General features: G+C 36.1%; 1 pseudogene; it reads right to left on the reverse strand.

The window, feature by feature from the left end:
* Nucleotides 1–9,411: 9,411 nt before the first annotated feature.
* On the reverse strand, nucleotides 9,412–10,693 carry LOC147363074 (V-type proton ATPase subunit D pseudogene; annotated as a pseudogene).
* Nucleotides 10,694–20,149: the final 9,456 nt, after the last annotated feature.

Raw genomic sequence — 20,149 nt, forward strand, 5'->3', positions numbered from 1 at the left:
CCTCCAAGTCCAGCTATCCTGCATCTACCCAGAGTCTTTTTGTATTGAATCTCTTGGATTATCTCTGTTTTACCATGCTGAGGAAAAGGAAGCAGTTTCTTCTTACTCTCCTCAGTAGAGTATGTCTCATCTACCAGTTTCCATAGCTTTTATTTCTATCATCTTTGACTTCCCCAGTGGTCTAGTGGTTAAGGCTCAGTGCTTCCACTGCTGGGAATGTAGGTTTTATCCCTGGTCATGGAACTAAGATACCACATGTTATGTGATGTGGCCAAAACTTAAAAAAAAAAAAAAGAAAAAAAATTAGTGCTTCCCTGGTGGCTCAAATGGTAAAGACTCTGCCTGCAATGTAGGAGACCCAGGTTCAATCTTGGGACAGGAAAATCCCCTGGAGAAGGGAATGGCAACCCACTCCAGTATTTTTGCCTGGAGAACTCCATGGACAGAGGAGCCTGTCAGACTGCAGTCCATGGGGTCACAAAGAGCGGCACATGACTGAACGACTAACACTCTCATCTTCTTTGTGGGTACATCATCTGACTTTCACACTAGACAATGAACTTCCTTTTCTTTATCCTTGTAACAAAACCTAACACTATGTACATAATCAGTAGATATTGTATAAGTAACCTAAAAAATAAATGAACAGAAATATTAACAAACTAATAGGTTCACTCACATTTTAATAGAATAATGTTGGGTCGTTCAAAAGGTTTGTCCCATTTTTACTGTAGGATGGCTCTGGCAGTTCTTAGTTGTCTTTAACTTCATTTGAAGAAATTTTGTTAGATTGCATCATGGTAACTGTCATATCAGTATACATTTTTTGAGAACTTAACAAAATTTGTGAATTTTTGTGAAACCATTTTAATATTGAAAATGGAAGGAAAAAAGCAGTAGCATATTATGCTTTATTGTTTCAAGAAAGGTAAAAATGCAACTGAAACACACAAAAAAGATTTGCACAGTGTATGGAAAATATGCTGTGACTGATTGAACATGTAAAAAGCGGTTTGTGAAGTTTTGTGTGGGAGATATCTCACTGAAAAATGTTCCATGTTTGGATTGACCAGTTGAAGTTAACAGAGATTGAATCGAGACACTAATTGAGAAGAATCAATGTTTTATCATGTAGGAGATAAATGACATACTTAAAATATCCAAATCAAGTGCTGAAAATCATTTGCACCAGGTTGGTTATATTCTTTTTTTTTTTGATGTTTGAGTTCCACGTGTGTTCAGTTGCTCAGTTGTGTCTGACTCTTGCAACCCCATGGACTGTAGCCTGCCAGGATCCTCTGTCCATGGAATTTTCCAGACAAGAATACTGGAGTGGGTTGCCATTTCCTTTTCCATATAAATTAAGAGAAAAAAAAAGCACCTTTTTGACAAATCAATTCTCTATTGAAATGTAACAAAAACAGTTCTGTTTTTAAAACAAGTTGTGACAGGGGATGAAGAGTGGATACTGTACAATAATGTAGAATGGAAGACATCATAGGACAAATGAAATGACCATCACTAACCACACCAAAGGCCATTCTTCATCCAAAGAATGTGATGTCATGTATATGGTTGGATTGAAAAGGAGTCCTCTGTTATGAGATTCTTTTGAAAAGCCAAACAGTTAATTCCAACAAGTACTCCTCCCAGTTAGATCAACTGAAAGCAACACTTGATGAAAATCATCCAGAATTAGCAATGGAAAAATGTATAATCTTCTATCAGGATAACACAAGACTGCATGATTCTTTGATGACCAAGCAAAACTGTTATAGCTTGACTGGGAAGCTCTGATTCATCTGCCATATTCACCAGACATTGCATCTTCAAATTTCCGTTTATTTTCATCTTTACAAAATTCTGTTCATGGAAAAATTGTCAATTCCCTGGAAGACTTAAAAGGCACTTGGAACAGTTTTTTGCTTGAAAAGATAAAAAGGGAAGACAGAATTATGTAGTTGCCTTAAAAAATGGCAGAAGGTAGTGGAACAAAATGGTAAATACGCTGTTCAATAAAGTTTTTAGTGAAAATGAAAGTGTCTTTTATTTTTACTTAAATAAGGTGAATGAACTTTCTTGCAAACCAAAAATATTTGGCCAACCAATATTTGCCAAAAGTAACCTTTCTTTAGTAGTTGGGAGGAGGAAACAAAAGTGGGGAAGTAAGAAAAAAAGGCTATACCTGGAAACTGGTCACTAGAATTTGGACCGAAATTCAAATTGAGACTGCTAATCAATTGCTAAAGTAAGCAACTGATTAATATGTATTAGGTTTTATGATAGGGACTTCTATTTTGCTAATATTAGTTTAGCCTAGTAAAAAGAATTCTTTTTATTTTAAAAAGATAATATAATTTTTACTATGAAACCTGATGGTCATCAGACCACTTTGCATTGTCCATGGATTCTTCCTTCAGTGTGATAGGTTATCTCCATTTCATACAAAGAAATACAGAAAAAGAAAACTTTTTTGCTCTAAATCCACAAATAACAAGGAAAGACTGGAAGACAGTGATCTTATATCTTAAAAAATATATGACCAGCAAAAAATAGGTATTTCCATTCTAATGGGAAACAACTGAGGAAATATAGTACCCAACGCTCTGGGAGAAATAAATTTTCCTTCAGCAGGCTGGTGATGCATATCCCACAAAATTAACTACTGTAAAGTTGATCAATAAAGCCAATCTTTTAAATAGATAATTTCTAATTGTAGAGGAAGTATTTATTCCTTAGACCTGGATTATTGAACTCACTTGTAATTAAAAGTAAATCTTAGCAAGAAAACCTCACAAAGAATTGGTATCTGCTTGGTTGCTTTGTACTATTTATCAGGGCCGAGGAATTTATACATATACACCAATCTTACATGCCTCCATTTGAGAACAATTTGAGACAGTGAAAAGAAAATATTTGATTAGAAGAAAACACAAATTGTATAAAGAAAAAAACAACAAAAAACACTTCATATTCTGTTCAGAAAGTGCCTGAGGTTCCCTGATAGCTCAGCTGGTAAAGAATCTGCCTGCAATGCAGGAGACCTGGATTTGATCCCTGGGTTGGGAAGATCCCCTGGAGAAATTAATGGCTACCCACTCCAGTATTCTGGCCTGGAGAATTCCAGGTCCATGGGGTAGCAAAGAGTTGAACACCACTGAGTGACTTTCATTTTGAAATGCTTTTATATGTATGAGATGTAATCACTGCATGAAATTTTGAGAGCTGTAATCTTGATGTGTCTATTTCAGACTAAGTATGAAGAGTGAAACTACAGTTTTAGACAAAAACTACTTTTGTACTATTTTTGAGCTCATGTTTTAAGTTTGCGTTTATTGTTAGTTTGTGTTTTTGTTTGTTTTGGTAGTTAAAGGTCATCGATTTGACAACAACAGTCTTGGGAAAAATCACAGGTATACATTTAAAAGACTGAAAATAGCTTCGTATTACTCTCAGGGTTATTTCAATGCCTCCAAAGTTGTCTCTGGATACTAACTCAAGCCCTTTTCCAAACTGTTTGCAAGTCTTTGATCTGGGTATATTTTTTGAAGATATAATGATTGTGCCAAATAACCTGGCAACAGGAGAAAAAAAAATCACAAATGCTTAGCTAATTTTTTTTTGGTCAAACTTATAGCTTGTCCTTTCACCCTTGGTGTGTTTCAGAAGGAAACTTGTGTTAATAAATCAAAGTCTGTAGGCTCACATATATGAGTGTCTATTTCTCCACATTCAAAAAATTATCAACTCCGATCAGGAAATATATTTCCCATAAATCTTTCCATTTTAAAAATCAGTTTTCAGCATTGATGTTTTCTATTCTCATCCTTTAATCTCACTTCCTAGTGAAAATGATTTTTTCTTATCCATGTTTAATAAGAGTATGTCCTCTGCCATACTCATGATATCTCTTCATGATAGATTCTAATCTCACAGAAGTAGAATATTTGCCCTTACATCTGCTACTGAAATTTATCTTTTAATTTAGCATTTCTTTGTTAATAGCTCAATATCTATCATGGTTTGAACTATTTTCCAGACATAATTTTTCATAGACCAAATTATATCAGTCATAAATCCCAATTTGAAATATGTTATTAAAAGATGCTGCTACTAATTAGGACTTTCTTTCATCTGTTAAGTTTAGAATTCAAATCCCTAAGAGATATAATATAAAATCAATATTCAATTTGCTGAAATTATGTTCACAAATATTTCTCATTGTGTGTTTTCTCATAAAAATAAGTAATTGCAGCAACTGAGCCACTGACTGCTTTGTTCATTAAATTACCTGTAAGCCCTGAGTGTCTCCAGAAGCCTCCCAATCCTCTTGTCAGGGTTAGGTGTTCCTCTTCTGTCAATCTTATTCCCCATGTGGTCCTTGTCACTCTAAATTATAATTGCTTTTTTACTTCTCTGTATCCCCCATTAGACTAATGCTGTTCAAAAGAAGAAATTATGCCTGTTAAATCCCAAGTGTCTGATACAAGTGTTACAGTTTCTGTTTAATAAATGCTTTCATGAAAAAAATTAATATCAATTAAAGTCAATTAGGAAATTAGGAAAATATGTAATGAATCGCATGTGCATGTTCTGCTGTTTTCTGATACTAATGATTCACATTTTATGAGAAAATATTATAATTTAACCAATTTTATGGGGGAAAATATAGCTGTTTTCATCTAATCATACAAATAACATTCTTCCACTGAGAGTGTGTTTGTGTGTTTTTTTAAAGAACATTGACTCCTGTCTTGTGGAATTTCTTCAAGTTAGTTAATGGTAGAAAAAAATGAACACAATAATATTTTATCCTCACAGGATTACATTGAAAATTAAATATAGTATATACGTAAGAGTATCTGATACAAAGTAGCATTTAAACATTTGGAGACTTTTTTGTTTATTTGTCTTTTAGGTTGTATATTTGTGTGTGTGTGTGTGTGTGTGTATGAGCATGTGCATGCATGTTTTTACTTCTTTTAGAAGAGGTGTAAAACAAAAAAGATAAATAATTGACAGATTTTCTTTAATAAGGAATGTCAGTTCTCAGCCTTTTTCTTTTAAAAAATAAAAACCATTTTTTTTAAAAGTAGAAGAGTCTTATCTTTAGTTTTAACTTATCTGCCCTAAGTTGATATTAAAATTGACTGGAAAGTTAAAGGAACAATGCTAATCAAACCCACAGAGAAAATGAAAGGCAGTTGTAACCTCCTACTGGAGCACTTCTCTGGTGGCCATCTTGCCCCTCTTTGTCCCACTTAAACTTTTGATAAGGAAAGCAGAAAATGTTCATTAACAAAGAAACCTTGGCTTAGCTTTGAAAGAAAACTGCTTGGATTAATTTACCTGTCAATGCTAAACTTGTCCCACAAATCATTATATTATATTTTATATATATATATATATATATATAAACAAACATATGTATATATATATAAAATATATAAACAAACATCATAGATTTTAAAAGATACTATAAAGAACAATTTACAAATAAATATTTTCTAAAATTCAGGACTATATTCAATAGAATAGAAATCACCAGAAACTTTTCATGTCAGATATAACTGGGGTTTTAGGTTTGGAGAAATGGGGCCAACCTCATAAGTAGGGAACCAGTTTTGTTGTGATTTTAGAGGTCTATTTTAAAGACCTCCCTGTCCTGAAATAGCTCCCATGCTGGTACTTGAAACCCCTATTAGATATCTTAAGCCCTAAAGATTTTGGTCCTCACATTTTCCTATTAAATTGAAATTGCTTTACAAGATGTAACACCATAGGAAGCATCAGCTAACACCTGATCAGGAATTGCTTTCCAATCTGGCACACAGCTAATTAAGTGGGATAGTCCCTATGGGAAAGTATATTGAAAATAGGGTGCCATAAGGAGTAGAAGAATACTAACTGAGAAGAAGGAAGCTAAAGAAAATTTGGGGAAATTGAAATTTACTCTGCTACTGCTACTGCTAAGTCACTTCAGTCATGTCCGACTCTGTGCAACCCCACAGACGGCAGCCCACCGGGCTCCCCTGTCCCTGGGATTCTCCAGGCAAGAACACTGGAGTGGGTTGCCATTTCCTTCTCCAATGCATGAAAGTGAAAAGTGAAAGTGAAGGTGCTCAGTCGTGTCTGACTCTTCGCGATCCCATGGACTGCAGCCTACCAGGCTCCTCTGTCCATGGGATTTTCCAGGCAAGAGTACTGGAGTGGGGGATACATATATTGGAAATCAACAGCATTTTCTTTCTCACTCACTAAAGTACTGATATTTAGTCAGGGACATATATCAGAAGGATCTGGGGGTATTAAACAATGTTTTAATTCAGCCAGTTAGTTGAATGCATCAGAATCTATGGTGGATAAAACTGGACTGTCCAGGTCTGCATATTTAAAATCACTCCAGATCATTCTGTTATATACACCATTGCCATAAGAAGTCAGCAAGGTAACAACTTTGGGCACAGTTTCATTCAACAAACATTCATTGGAAATTTACACATAGAAGAAACAATGTTGAGGTAATATGAATGTAACTGGTAAAAAATATGAGTTTTATTTTTAAGGAGATCATAATCTATCAGGAATAATAAATAATGAGCATTAGACATGCAAGGCATAATTTAGCTCAGTTCAGTTGCTCAGTCGTGTCTGACACTTTGCGATCCCATGTACTGCAGCATGACAGCCTTCTCTGTCCACCACCAACTCCTGGAGTTTACTCAAACTCATGTCCATTGAGTCGGTGAAGCCATCCAACCATCTCATCCTCTGTTTTCCCCTTCTCCTCCCACCTTCAATCTTTCCCAGCATAAGGGTCTTTTCAAATGAGTCAGAGAATTTGAAACTCAATGAGTATTGGAGTTTCAGCTTCAGCATCACTCCTTCCAATGAATATTCAGGACTAATTTTCTTTAGGATGGACTGGCTGGATCTCCTTGCAGTCCAAGGGACTCTCAAAAGTCTTCTCCAACACCACAGTTCAAAAGCATCAATTTTTCAGCCCTCAGCTTTCTTCATGGTCCAACTCTCACATCCATACATGACTACTGGAAAAACCAGAGCTTTGACTAGATGGACCTTTGTTGACAAAGTAATGTCTTCTGCTGTTTAATATGCTGTCTAGGTTGGTCATAACTTTTCTTACAAGGAGCAAGCATTTTTTAATTTCAAGGCTGAAGTCACCATCTGCAGTGATTTTGGAGCCAAAAAATAAAATAAAATAAAATCTGTCACTGTTTCCACTGTTTCTCCATCTATTTGCCATGAAGTAATGGGCCCAGATGCCATGATCTTTTCTGAATGTTGAGTTTTATGCCAACTTTTTCACTCTCCTCTTTCACTTTCATCAAGAGACTCTTTAATTCTTCATTGTTTTCTGCCATAAGGGTGGTGTCATCTGCATATGTGAGGTTATTGATATTTCTCCTGGCAATCTTGATTCCAGCTTGTGTTTCATTCAGTCCAGCATTTCTCATGATTCACTATGCACATACATTAAATAAGCAGAGTGACAATATACAGCCTTGATGTACTCCTTTCCCTATTTGTAACCAGTCTGTTGTTCCATGTCCAAATCTATCTGTTGCATCTTGACCTGCATATAGATTTCTCAGGAGGCAGGTCAGGTGGTCCGGTATTCCCATCTCTTTGAGAATTTTCCACAGTTTGTTGTGATCCACATAGTCAAAGGCTTTGGCATAGTCAATAAAGCAGAAATAGATGTTTTTCTGGAACTCTCTTCCTTTTTTTGATAATCCAACGGATGTTGGCAATCTGATATCTGGTTCCTCTGCCTTTTCTAAAACCAGGTTGAACATCTGAAAGTTCATGGTTCACGTATTGCTGAAGTCTGGCTTGGAGAATTTTGAACAGTACTTTGCTAGCTTGTGAGATGAGCACAATTGTGTGGTAGTTTGAGCATTCCTTGGCACTGCCTTTCTTTGGGATTGAAATGAAAATTGACCTTTTCCAGTCCTGTGGCCACGGCTGAGTTTTCCAAATGTGCTGGCGTATTGTGTGCAGCACTTTCACAACATCATCTTTTAGGATTTGAAATTCAACTGGAATTCCATCACCTCTACTAGCTTTGTTCGTAGTGATGCTTCCTGAGGCCCACAAGACTTCACATTCCAGGATGTCTGGCTCTAGATGAGAGATCACACCAGTGTGATTATCTGGGTGTGAACACCTTTTTTTTTTTTAATATAGTCCTTCTGTATATTCTTGCTACCTCTTCTTAATATCTTCTGCTTCTGTTAGGTCCATACCATTTCTGTCCTTTATTGTACCCATCTTTGTATGAAAAGTTCCCTTGGTATCTCTAATTTTCTTGAAGAGCTCTCTAGTCTTTCCCATTTTATTGTTCTCCTCTATTTCTTTGCATTGATCACTGAGAAAGACTTTCTTATCTCTCCTTGCTATTCTTTGGAACTCTGCATACAAATGGGTTTATCTTTCCTTTTCTCTATTGCCTTTTGCTTCTCTTCTTTTCACAGCTATTTGTAAGGCCTCCTCAGACAACCATTTTGCCTTTTTGCATTTCTTTTTCTTGGGGATAGTCTTGATCCCTGCCTCCATACAGTGTCAGGAACTTCTGTCCATAGTTCTTCAGGCACTCTATCAGATCTAATCCCTTGAATTTATTTGTCACTTCCAATGTATAATCATAAGGGATTTGATTTATGTTCTACCTAAATGGTCTAGTGGTTTTCCCCACTTTCTTCAATTTAAGTCTGAATTTGTCAATAAGAAGTTCATGGTCTGAGACACAGTCAGCTCCTGGTCTTGTTTTTGCTGACTGTGTAGAGCTTCTCCATATTTGGCTGCAAAGAATGTAATCAATCTGATTTTGGTATTGAGCATTTGGTGATGTCTATGTGTAGTGTCTTCTCTTGTGTTATTGGAAGAGGATATTTGCTATGACCAGTGTTTTCTCTTGGCAAAACTGTGTTAACCTTTGCCCTTCTTCATTCTATACTCCTTGGCGAAATTTGCTTGCTACTCTAGATAGTTCTTGACTCCCTACTTTTGGTTTCCATTCCCCATTATCTATTAAATATAAAATTTTTGCAATGCGGAGGAAATGCATTACTTTTGTAGAGGACATTCAGTAAAAGCTTCCTGGAACACACATCCAGCTCTCTTCCTGATTTCCCTTACCTTTCCCTGATCTCTCACAAAGGACTCTCACAGTGATCTAAACCATAGCCTCAGTCTCCTTTGTGTCTCCTTTGTGTTTGGCTTAACATCACATGTATCCTCAGCAAAATCTTGGGGTGGGATGTGACCCTAGATTCTAGTCATTTTCCTTTATACTTTTTTGTGGGATAGGGTACACAAGCATTTGATCCAGGATCTTGGATTTTTTTTTTCTTTTTTAAATCATTTTATTGTTTATACCATATTCATATTTGAATTGGCAGAATTGTTCCCATGACAGACCAGAGACCTATTATTTAAAGAAAAATAGATGAAGGTTTTCATAAAGCTTGAGGAGAGAAATTCCACAATAACTAACACAAGAATGGCTGTAGCAATCTCGGACAATGGTGCCAAGGTGTGTGAACAGATAGGAACAAAGGGTGCGCCAGCAGCAGCTGGTCTACGTATGTTGGCCTGAGAACACTGCTGCTTCCTAAAAGGGATTTCTTAGTATGTTTGGTAAGGGGATCACTTGTAACAGACATAGAAGTGAGGTAGGGTGACACTTGTGCAGAATAAATTCTACAAGTTCCTGGGCAGGTTTTACAAATTTCATTGGTGATTAATAGTTGTTTAATTATGACTCTTCAAAGGCAGATCCCATAAACAGACATCCAGGGACATTTAACAACTGGTGAAATTCTTAAGCCAAAAAAATAAATAGCCACACATACCAAACCTACACACCATGAATTAAAATGGTGCCATGTTAGGCCTTCTGGAAGAACCAGAGCAGGAAATGTTATTCAAACAGAAGATCTTCGTCTTTCTCTTGAGCCAGGAGATTAGCAGGCTCTGTCACTTCTCCAGCTGCCCTCCTTTGCTCTAAGTCCTTATCAGATTTTTCCTTGAGAATCTTTTTATTCTCCTGTATTTTTTTTAACCTGTAGAACTCTTCTCACTCTCTCTCGTTCAGCTCTGTGCTGATATAGAAAAGGGTAGTTTCAATCCAGGGAATGATGACATGTTCAATGGCATTTACACGCCTGTTGATTATCTTAATAGCTTTATCCAAAGTAACAAAGGAAGTCTGCAGCAAAGCCAGTTCCACCTGTAATTCCACTGCTTTGGCATAATTCCTCTTCAGTTTAGTCAAACTGTTTCCCACCTCAGGCTAAACCAGTCAGTTCGTAACTGTCAGTTCCTTCATGGTAATATTCAAACACTGGCAAAGGAACACCTGTTACATTATCTTTCTTCATTCTAATCTTCACTTGGGCTCCATTTACATTTTGGATAACTGGGGTGCTTAAGTCCCTCGCTGTGAACTTGGCCTCAGAAAGTGAAAAGGCAGCTTCTCTCATCACTTCACCCATCTACATTTTAGTCTCTATTATTATCTTCTTAAGGATCTGTCGAAAGAGTTAAGGCATTAGATTTCTTCTTTCTTCATGAAGTTTCCACCTATCTGTGCTCCTTTTAACAGAGCCTTCATGATGGTCTGTGCCACTCAAGAGGGAAAGATTTCAGTTCAGTCTTTGCCTGACATTCTGAGGAGGGCTGGCTTGGGTCCCTGGCTGGGTAACCGTGGCTGCAACAACCTAACCACTGAGTCTTTCTAAACCTGAGTCAGCTGCTTGTGTCATATGACTCTCTCACAATGCTAAGAGGCAGCCAGGATATGCCGTCTTCACTTCTGTTTCCTCTTGGTACCGATCAGATCTTGAGTTTCTACTGCAGCACTTACACCCTACACCAGTGTGTTTACTTAGCCAACTTACAGAAGGCTCCCTATGGTGGAAAGCAGTATGCTGGGCTCTGAAAAATAGGAATGTATAAAACCCCATCCTTATCCTTGGGGAACGCATGACCTACTGATAATGGGATGTAGGTTTTAGATTCTGAGTTCATACTGTACCCTTGCTTGTCTCACTTTAAGAGTGAACTTCTGTGACATCAGCCCAGTCACCTGTCCCAATCTTAGTCTTCCCACAGGCATAACTGTGGGCCTTGGAGTAGATTCTTTAAAGACTAATCATTTATTCCTAAATTTTACTGGCTACAGTTCTGTTTCACTTTGGCATTATTTATAGAGACCTCTAAGTACTCCCCATGCAAATATCTCCTCAGTGTGAATAAATACAGGTGGATCAGTGGAGTAGACAAGGATCACAGATGTCTAGAGTATCTGAAGGCAACATTTTAGTTTGCGGTATAGCCAAGATTCTAGCAGGATGTCATTTGGAAGAAATTAGTTTATCTCTGAACAAAGGCTAGAAGACAGTGGAAGAAAAGTATCTCTCTTAATATGTTCCACTCCTGAATTTTCCCCAAATCTCTACAGTATACTACAGTTGTATCTGTTTACCTACACTGCAAATGCTCTATATTTGCAAGCATTTTGCAAGCAGCTATGAGTGTTTAATTTTGGGATAATGCCTTCTCGATGTGCTAACCCCAAGAGTATTTTGAACAGACTAAATGTGAATTATGGTTGTAAAAAGAAAATATGGCTACTTCAAATCATGTCTGTCTGTAGTTGAAGACATGACATTGTTGAAACTCAAGGTCATATCTATGCAAAGAAAGCCCATAAGGGTATCTTTGGCAGCAGGACTATCAGGGGAGATGTGGGTAATAATTAATCAGAAACTGCCATCATTAATTATATACAATTTTGCAAATTGTTCTACATTTTATCAACATCACAGCATGGCAGAGATATATTTATATAAAATGTTAAAATATCTTGATTTAACTTTTTGCCATCTAATTTCTGTACCTCAATTTCATTGTCAGTAAGAATAAAATAAGTAATGCTCCTTTTTGAGCTATGAAAGATATCCTCTTACATTTGCTTATTAATGTACTACTTAATAAGTATTTTAACATACATTGTATCTATTGAAACTCACAACTGCATTTTTTAACCAAACAGGGGAGATTTGTCCTTTTTCTTTTTTTGGGTAGTCAGTTTCTCAACTGCAAAGGTGACTAACCAACAAAGTACAGTTGCTTAGTGGCAAGATTATTGACTCAAATATTGGTTTTATACTTCTTAATTCACTATTTGCACCATTAATGATTATCTTGCTTGTCATTAGAGGAAATCTTGACCCAAACTATAATAAACTGAAATGAAATTGCTTGGTTAAATAGACCTGAAAAGAATATGGTTAATTCTGGCTTTACCTGCAGTAGCTTAAACCAGGTAATGGAGATCCCTATCTTAGGACCCTTTCCTCTGTTTCATCATCAAGTTGATTTTCTTCAGGATAACCAATTGACTTGAGCAGTTCCAGTCTCCTAAACTGGCACTACTCATTCCAAAGACAATGAAAAGTTTTCCTTTTCAGAAGTCCCAGCAAATGTATTCTTTGATCAATTCTGTTCTGTGTTACTGAACCCAATTATTGCAGAGTGTGAGATGGATAATCCAATTGGTTTAAACCAATACATCTGTTGGATAAAATTCTATTCACAGATGAGAACTAGAGGCATGATTTGTCACAGGAAGTTCAGGAAATTGTTTCCAGTGTGAGAGAATTGATGTTGAGAAGGAAAATCCTTCTGTAGGGTTCTCCGTCATCTAACCCTCCTCCCGCAGACAATGTCAACTATTACCTCCTGGAACGAAATCATGCATTTATGTGAATCCATGTTTTAAACACCAGGCAAACATCAATAACATCTCTTGTCTAGTTATGCTGTTAGTTGCCTCAGAAACATCCCCAATTATGTGGATGGCTGGGAGTTCTTTACCCTAACTTGTTCACCAAAAGTCAGTGAGACTTTCCTCCAAGCAAGTTTACCACAATGTTTAATTATATGTTCAATTATATGTTTAATTATAAAATAAAAAAGAGGATATATTTGCAATACTTCTGAGTGACAAGATTCTTAAATGTTGGGAGAAGATTAGATTGCTATCTGAAATAAAATTTTTAAATTTTCTAATTCCATCTGATTATGTCTGTTTCTTTCTTTCACCTTCTTTCCTTTTTTCTCATCTTCCTCTTCTTTTTTTTTAAAGTCTTTTCCTATCATCCTTCCATCAAACAAACAGATATTGAAGGTTTTCTAGGTGTGAGGAACTGTACTATAGCACAGCTGAGAAAACAAAGATAGAGTCAGAACTTTACCTTTAAGGGCAAACAAACAAATGCACAGATAATTAAAATTTAGTCAGATAAATACTATGAAAAGAGATGGTGAGTATTATATGGACAGCCTCTCTGCTATCTCCGACTGACCTACGCAAGGAAGCCTTCTCTTGTTTGTTTTCCTATCTTTGTCTGATCAGTGTTCTTTCTGTGTTCCCAAAGAGCCCTGATCATTCTTCACTTTATCTCAGTGTGTTTTAATTTTCTCCTTTTCTTGGCCAATGGTAGCCCTATCAGGACTAAAACCAATTAGAGACCATGAACTCCATAAGGACAGATTCCCAAGCATAATTTGACATCAGTAAAGGATGCATATTTTTCTAAAATTTCTCATAGTAATTAGGGATTGTTCTGATCCAATCATGCTTTCTCAGAAGACAGACTATTATTAGGGGAGGAACAAGTTTGAAGTGAGCAGTCTAGCATTCATGCCCCAAAATTTATGGTCATTGACTGATGATTTGTGAACAAAACACTAGCCCTCCATGCACACACTTTATACATTTCTCCCCTTCACACATACACAGTACCAGTAATTCATTTCTAATACATGAGCTACCTGGCTAGAAAGTCAAACATCAAAACATCAAACCTAAAATCAAAGATGAGAAAATTGCTGAGAGGGTAGCTACCAATTGTATCACCATAAAACAAATCAAGAGGTAACTGTTTGAGATGGTGAATACGTTAATTACATAACTGTGGTGATCTTTTCACAATGTATACATATATTAAATATCAAATTATATGCTTTAAAATAAGCAATTCTATTTGTCAGTTTTACTTCAAAAAAAGCTGAGGAAAACAAGATGGAGTTTGACTATTTTCAATGGCTTTCTTTTTTCACATACAATATGGAGTTAGATAAAATAATCTCTAAAGCCCTATTGAAATCTAATCATTCTATACGAGGTTTAGAAAGATTTAATGGTAGCAATTTAGGAAGGAGTGAATATTGATCATGGTTCTAAATTGTACTGACCTGTTTGCGTTCCAGTATACTGCAAATCAGAGTCACTGTAAAATCACTAAAGAAGACATAAATAAGTTTGCCAGTTTTATTCAAATGTTTGATACATGTTTTCTTTCTGAGGAAATACTTTTTTTTCTCTAAAAAAGTATTGTATTTCCTAATCATATTCCTGTACACAATACTTATAATGGAATAATTGCCATATTTTAGCTATAGTTAATAGACTTTGCTTAGAGAAATGTATTTCTTCATATGAATACTTATTCACTTTTACTGAATTAAAGATTACCCTCTTTAATGTACATGCTTGTTGAAAATGTATTTTCCTTTTTATGAGTTGCAAGAATACTACTGTATTCTTCCTTAAATTTACTCTTTCTCAGTTGTACAGTCATCAAGATTTTTTGATGGTTTGAGATTTATCCTTATGACCCTCTTAAATTCCAAGTGTTAACCATTTGGACTCACATTTACTTCTTCCAAAATACCACGTCCCCTTGTCTCCCTCTGAGAACAACTTTTGTACATACTACTCTGTCTGCATAAAACATTCTATCTCCCCACTTATTTGCTGCTTAAATTTCTTTTCAACATTGAGAGTCATCATAAGTACTACTGCTACTGAAAAGTACTACTTCTTCCAGGATTCTCCCATAGAATCTCTTTTATTAATACAGATGTCTCTTAGGAACTTTCCATAGTACCTTGCTTTTCTCTCAACATTTTGTATTGTGATTATCTATTTATTTGTATGTACCTTCTTGGCCTGAAATCTGATTCCATGAGATCAAACACGGTGTCTGTCTCACAGACTTCAGCACAGTGCTTGGTACATGATAGGTGCTTGCTGGGTATTTGTGATATATATAAATAAATGAATGTCATTGACTAAATGCAGTTAACCCAGCACACCCAAACATGATTGATTTATTCTTGATTAGTAGATTATGATTGAAATTCTCTATGTGTGTGTGCATGCCCAGTCATGTCAGACTTTTTGTGACCCTATGGACTGTAGCCAGTGAGGCGCCTCAGTCATCTTGATTTTCCAGGCAAGAATACTGGAATGGGTTTCCATTTTTTCCTCCAGGGGATCTTCCTGATCTGGGGATCTAACTTGTGTCTTCTGAGTCTCTTGCATTGGCAGGCAGATTCTTTTCCACAGAGCCGTCTAGGGAAGCTTAAAATCCTCTATAGGAAAAATATATAATTTCCTAATATTTCTCTTAATTTATACTTTAGAATCAAGGCATATTATGAGAATGTACAAATATTTTCTCTCCGTAGTCCATATCACATCTATTTTTTCTTTAAAATAAAATATGGTTTATGCTTTTCCCTTTGTGCATTGAGTCCATTTTTCCAACATGCAATAATACAGAAGGATAATATTTCCTTCATTTTGTTCTCTAAATCTTGAGAACTTTCAAATCATGACTGCAAAATTCATGACTAATAGTTAACAGCTGATAAATAATTCACCTTCATAAAATTTGTAAGCCTATGATGGTCCTACAAAAGAGCAAGTCTGATGTTATCACACTTTTTGTATTTTAGTAACAAATATTATCCTGTGGTCTCTTACAGATTATTCAGCCCATCTACATTTTTTTTTTTTCTGAAGTAAATATATGCAGGGTATGCACACAAACATTTGTTTTTATGGGTTGCTACTGAATGAATGCCTTTGTTTTGTTCACAAATATAGCTCACATTTTACAAAGGCTTATCATTGTAAAAACATAGAAATGGCTACAACTTGATTCTCAAAAATAAAAAAATTCATATTTTCTGAACTTCTGTTAAAATGAACACACAAAAAATTACTATCATCAAAAGATTTTTCTTACTATGGACATTTATTAATGGAATCTTAGTAAAAACATACCACTTCTATAGCTTAGAACTAGACTCCCTGGGTTTAGTAAAAAGAACTCCTTTCTGTAAGGAAAACTAAAGGAACTGAGTTAAAGAAAAAAAATGAGATATAAAGATAACTAAATAAATTAAACTTTGAAATAATGAGATATTAAAATACTATACTATTTTATTTTCATTAGATCTAGTTATTTAAAAACATCAAAAACCTTAACATATGAGGTTTTTTTTTAAACTTTTAGACCTCTTCATTTAATAATTTAATAACAAGCAGAAATTATCATGGTATTCTCAGTCATGTGTTCGTTCAGCATGTAATTTTTGAGTACCTTCTCTGGTAATAAAGATGCTAGAGATAGATCAGTGAACAAAAATAGCAAACCTACAATATCTACTTTTTCCCTTTAGTCATAGCATTTATCAGACATTTATTTTGTATATAGATTTTCTTACACTTTTACATTGAAAATAGCCTTCTCTTTTTAAAGGATGCAATCTGTTTATAGGACATATGTTAAATTAAACTTAACCTTAAAATTGCTTTCCAATATCCATTAGGTGCAACAAACACTGTTTGATTTCACTTGTATGAGTCACCTAGAATAGTCGGATTCATAGACTCAGAAAGTACATCGGTAGATGCCAGGGGCCTAAGAATGGAGGAGGTGGGGAGAAGGAGTAGGGAGTTGGTGTTTACTGGGAACAGAGTTTTTGTTTAAGAAGGTGGAAAATTCAGGATATGGATGATAGTGAGAGTTGCACAACAATGTGAATGTACTTAGTGCCACTGAACTGCACAGTTAAATATGTTAAAACAGTATGTTTCATATTATGCGATTTTGCCACAATAAAAGAAATTTTTAAAGTGAGAAACCTGTAATATTTATTTTACATAGAGTCAACACAATGCAAACACAATGAAAATGCATTCCTGATTATTTTTATGCTATGGTAATGTTTTATGAGGGGAAGGGGAGCATCACACACTAATTATTATATTTTATTATTTTCAAAACAGAATTCAGAGCTTTCAGGAAAGCATGATAGTAACTAACATCAGATGTGCTTTCTTTTGCCTAATAAATTATAGTAAATGTGTGGTTAAAAAAAAAATAAAAGCCCTTCCCTGCCAAACTTAATGTTTTACATTTCTTGAAAGGCAGAATCAAAAATATTTTCTAAAATCAATGCAAATTAATTTTTAAATTTTCAGTATTTCATAAAATTTTACTTTTCTTAAAAAAGTATTTATATTAAATTTCCTTTTGCAAATAGCCTGCTAAATATGTTTTTGCTCTCTAAGATGTCTCTATAAACAGATGTCTTTTAATCAGTGAGCAAAGAATTTGAAAACATGTTAAGAAATTAACTATTTTGAGAAATCACATAGCGATAACTTACTCTTGCAGTATATGCTTTTGCATTTACTTTACATTTTTAATTGAATTGTATCTGATTTATAATATTATATTAATTTCAGGTATACAATGTAGTAATTCAATTTTTGTAGATTATACTTTATTTAAAATTACTATAAAATATAAGCTATGTTCCCTGTGCTATACAATGTATTCTTGTGCATACTTGTGTGCCAAGTCACTTCAGTTGTGTCCGACTCTTTGCAACCCTATGAACTGTAGCCTACCAGAATCCTCTGTCCATGGGATTCTCTAGACAAGAATACTGGAGTGGGTTGCCATGCCCTCCTCTAAGGGATCTTCCCAGCCCAGGGATCAAACCCGTGTTTCTTATGTCTTCAGCATTGACAGACACGTTCTTTACCACTAGCACCATCTGGAAAGCTTGTAGATTATTTATTTTATACATGGTATAAATTATTTATTTTATGCATAGTACATATGTAGTAGTTTGTCCTTTTACTCCCCTGCCTCTATTTTGCCCTTCTCCCTTCTCTGTTGTCAATGGTAACTACTAGTTTATTCTCTAAATCTATGAGTCTGTTTTGTTATATATATTTGTTTTCTTTTTAATTCCACATATAAACAATAATATACATTATTTGTCTTTCTGTAACTTATTTCTGGCATATTTTAATTAAATAAAATTTTTGCCTTATACACACCCCTGGTAGCTCAGAGGGTAAAGCATCTGCTTGTATTGTGGAAGACCTGGATTCTATCCTTGGGTCGGGAAGATCCCCTGGAGAAGGAAATGGCAACCCACTCTAGTACTCTTGCCTGGAAAATCCCATGGATGGAGAAGCCTGGTAGGCTATAGTCCATGGGGTCACAAAGAGTCAGACATGACTGAGCGACTTCACTTTTGCCTTATAAATATTTGAGTGCCAGAATTACTATACTGTTGTTTGTTTAACCAAGAAATCAGTATTTTAAAGTATTTTCTTAAGTTTTCATTTTAGAATGAAACACAAATAATATACCTCTTTGAAATAATATGATTGAAAGTTTGGATATTCTTATTCAGAGTCCTTTATGTGCATTTCACATGCTCACTTTGTGGCTCACATTTTATTAAAAGTAGATGAGAGAATCAAGTAAAAGTCTATATCCTAAATAGAACCACCTTCAGACCTCAGTTTTAAAAACTGCATTTCTATGGCTTACTCACTTTTTTCAGTTTCACAACTTTGAGGAACAAGAAATTCTAAGAACACAGTTTTCAAGTCAGTACCAATGAGGATCATGGAAATCTATCATACTTATCATTAGGTTTTTCCCTGGTTTTTACTGGATAAAGTCACCAACAGTCCAAATGTATTAGACAAAACTAATTTCCACCAATTGATCCTAAAGGAAATAAACCCTGAATATTCATTGGAAGGACTGCTGCTGAGGCTGAAGCTCTAATACTTTGGCCACTTGATGTGAAGAGCCAAATTATTGGAGATACCCTGTTGCTAAGAAAGATTAAAAGCAAAAGGACAAGGGGGCAGCAGAGGATGAGATGTTAGGTAGCATCACTGACTTAAAGGACATGAATTTGAGGAAACTCTAGAAGATAGGGGGGCTTCCTAGGTGGCACAATGGAAAAGAATCAACTTGCCAACACAGGAGAAGAAAGAGTCACAGGTTTGGTCTCTGAGTTGGAAAGATTCCCTGGAGTAGGAAATGGTGACCCACTTGCCTGGAAAATTCCATGGACAGAGGAGCCTAGTGGACTAAAGTCCAAGGGGTCACAAAGAGTCGGACATGACTGAACACACACACACAAACTAGGAGACAGCACCCAAGATGGCAGAGTAGAAGAATGTGAACTCAGCTCCTGTGGGAACACAAATTTGCGACTAACTGCTGAACAACCATCAATAGGAGAATGTCCGATCCCACCAAAAAATGATACCCCGAATCCAAGGGTAAAGGAGAAGCCCCAGCAAGATGGTATGATGGGTGAAATCCTGTTTAGACTCAAACCTTATACCTGTCAAAGATGCACAGAGGGCCCCCCAAAACCCTGTGGGCACCAGGACCCAGGGAAAGGAGCAGTGACTCACAAAAGAGACTGAACCAGACCTGCCTTTGAGTGCTTGAGTGTCTCCTGTAGAGGCATGGGCCATCAATCACCTGCCACGAGGACAGGGGCTCTGGATGCACCAGACTTGGGAGGTGCAGTGTGTGGTATAAGTCTTCTTGGAGGAGGATGCCATTAACCCGACCATAGGCTGAGCAGATGACCCACAAATGGGAGAACAATTACAGCAAAGAAGTTCTTGCAATTTTGCAAAAGTTCTAGGGCCCACAACAGATTTCCCAACTTGAGGACATGCCAAAGGAACTGAGAACCCCCAGGGAATTTGACTTTGGAGGCCAAAGGACTTGATTACAGAACTTCCACAGGACTGGGGAAACTGACTCTTGCAGGGCACAAACAAAACCTTGTGCACACCAGGACCAAGGAGAAAGGAGAAGTGACCCCAAAAGAGTTTGAGCCAGACTTGCTCGGGAGTGTCCGGGAGTTTCCAGCAGAGGCATGGGTCTATAGTCAGGGGCATTGAATACAACAGTCCTGGGAG

The sequence above is a fragment of the Bos grunniens genome, chromosome 11 (assembly GCF_055505025.1).
Source record: "Bos grunniens cultivar Pamir isolate PY7600 chromosome 11, Bosgru_T2T1.0, whole genome shotgun sequence".
Taxonomy (NCBI): Eukaryota; Metazoa; Chordata; class Mammalia; order Artiodactyla; family Bovidae; genus Bos; species Bos grunniens.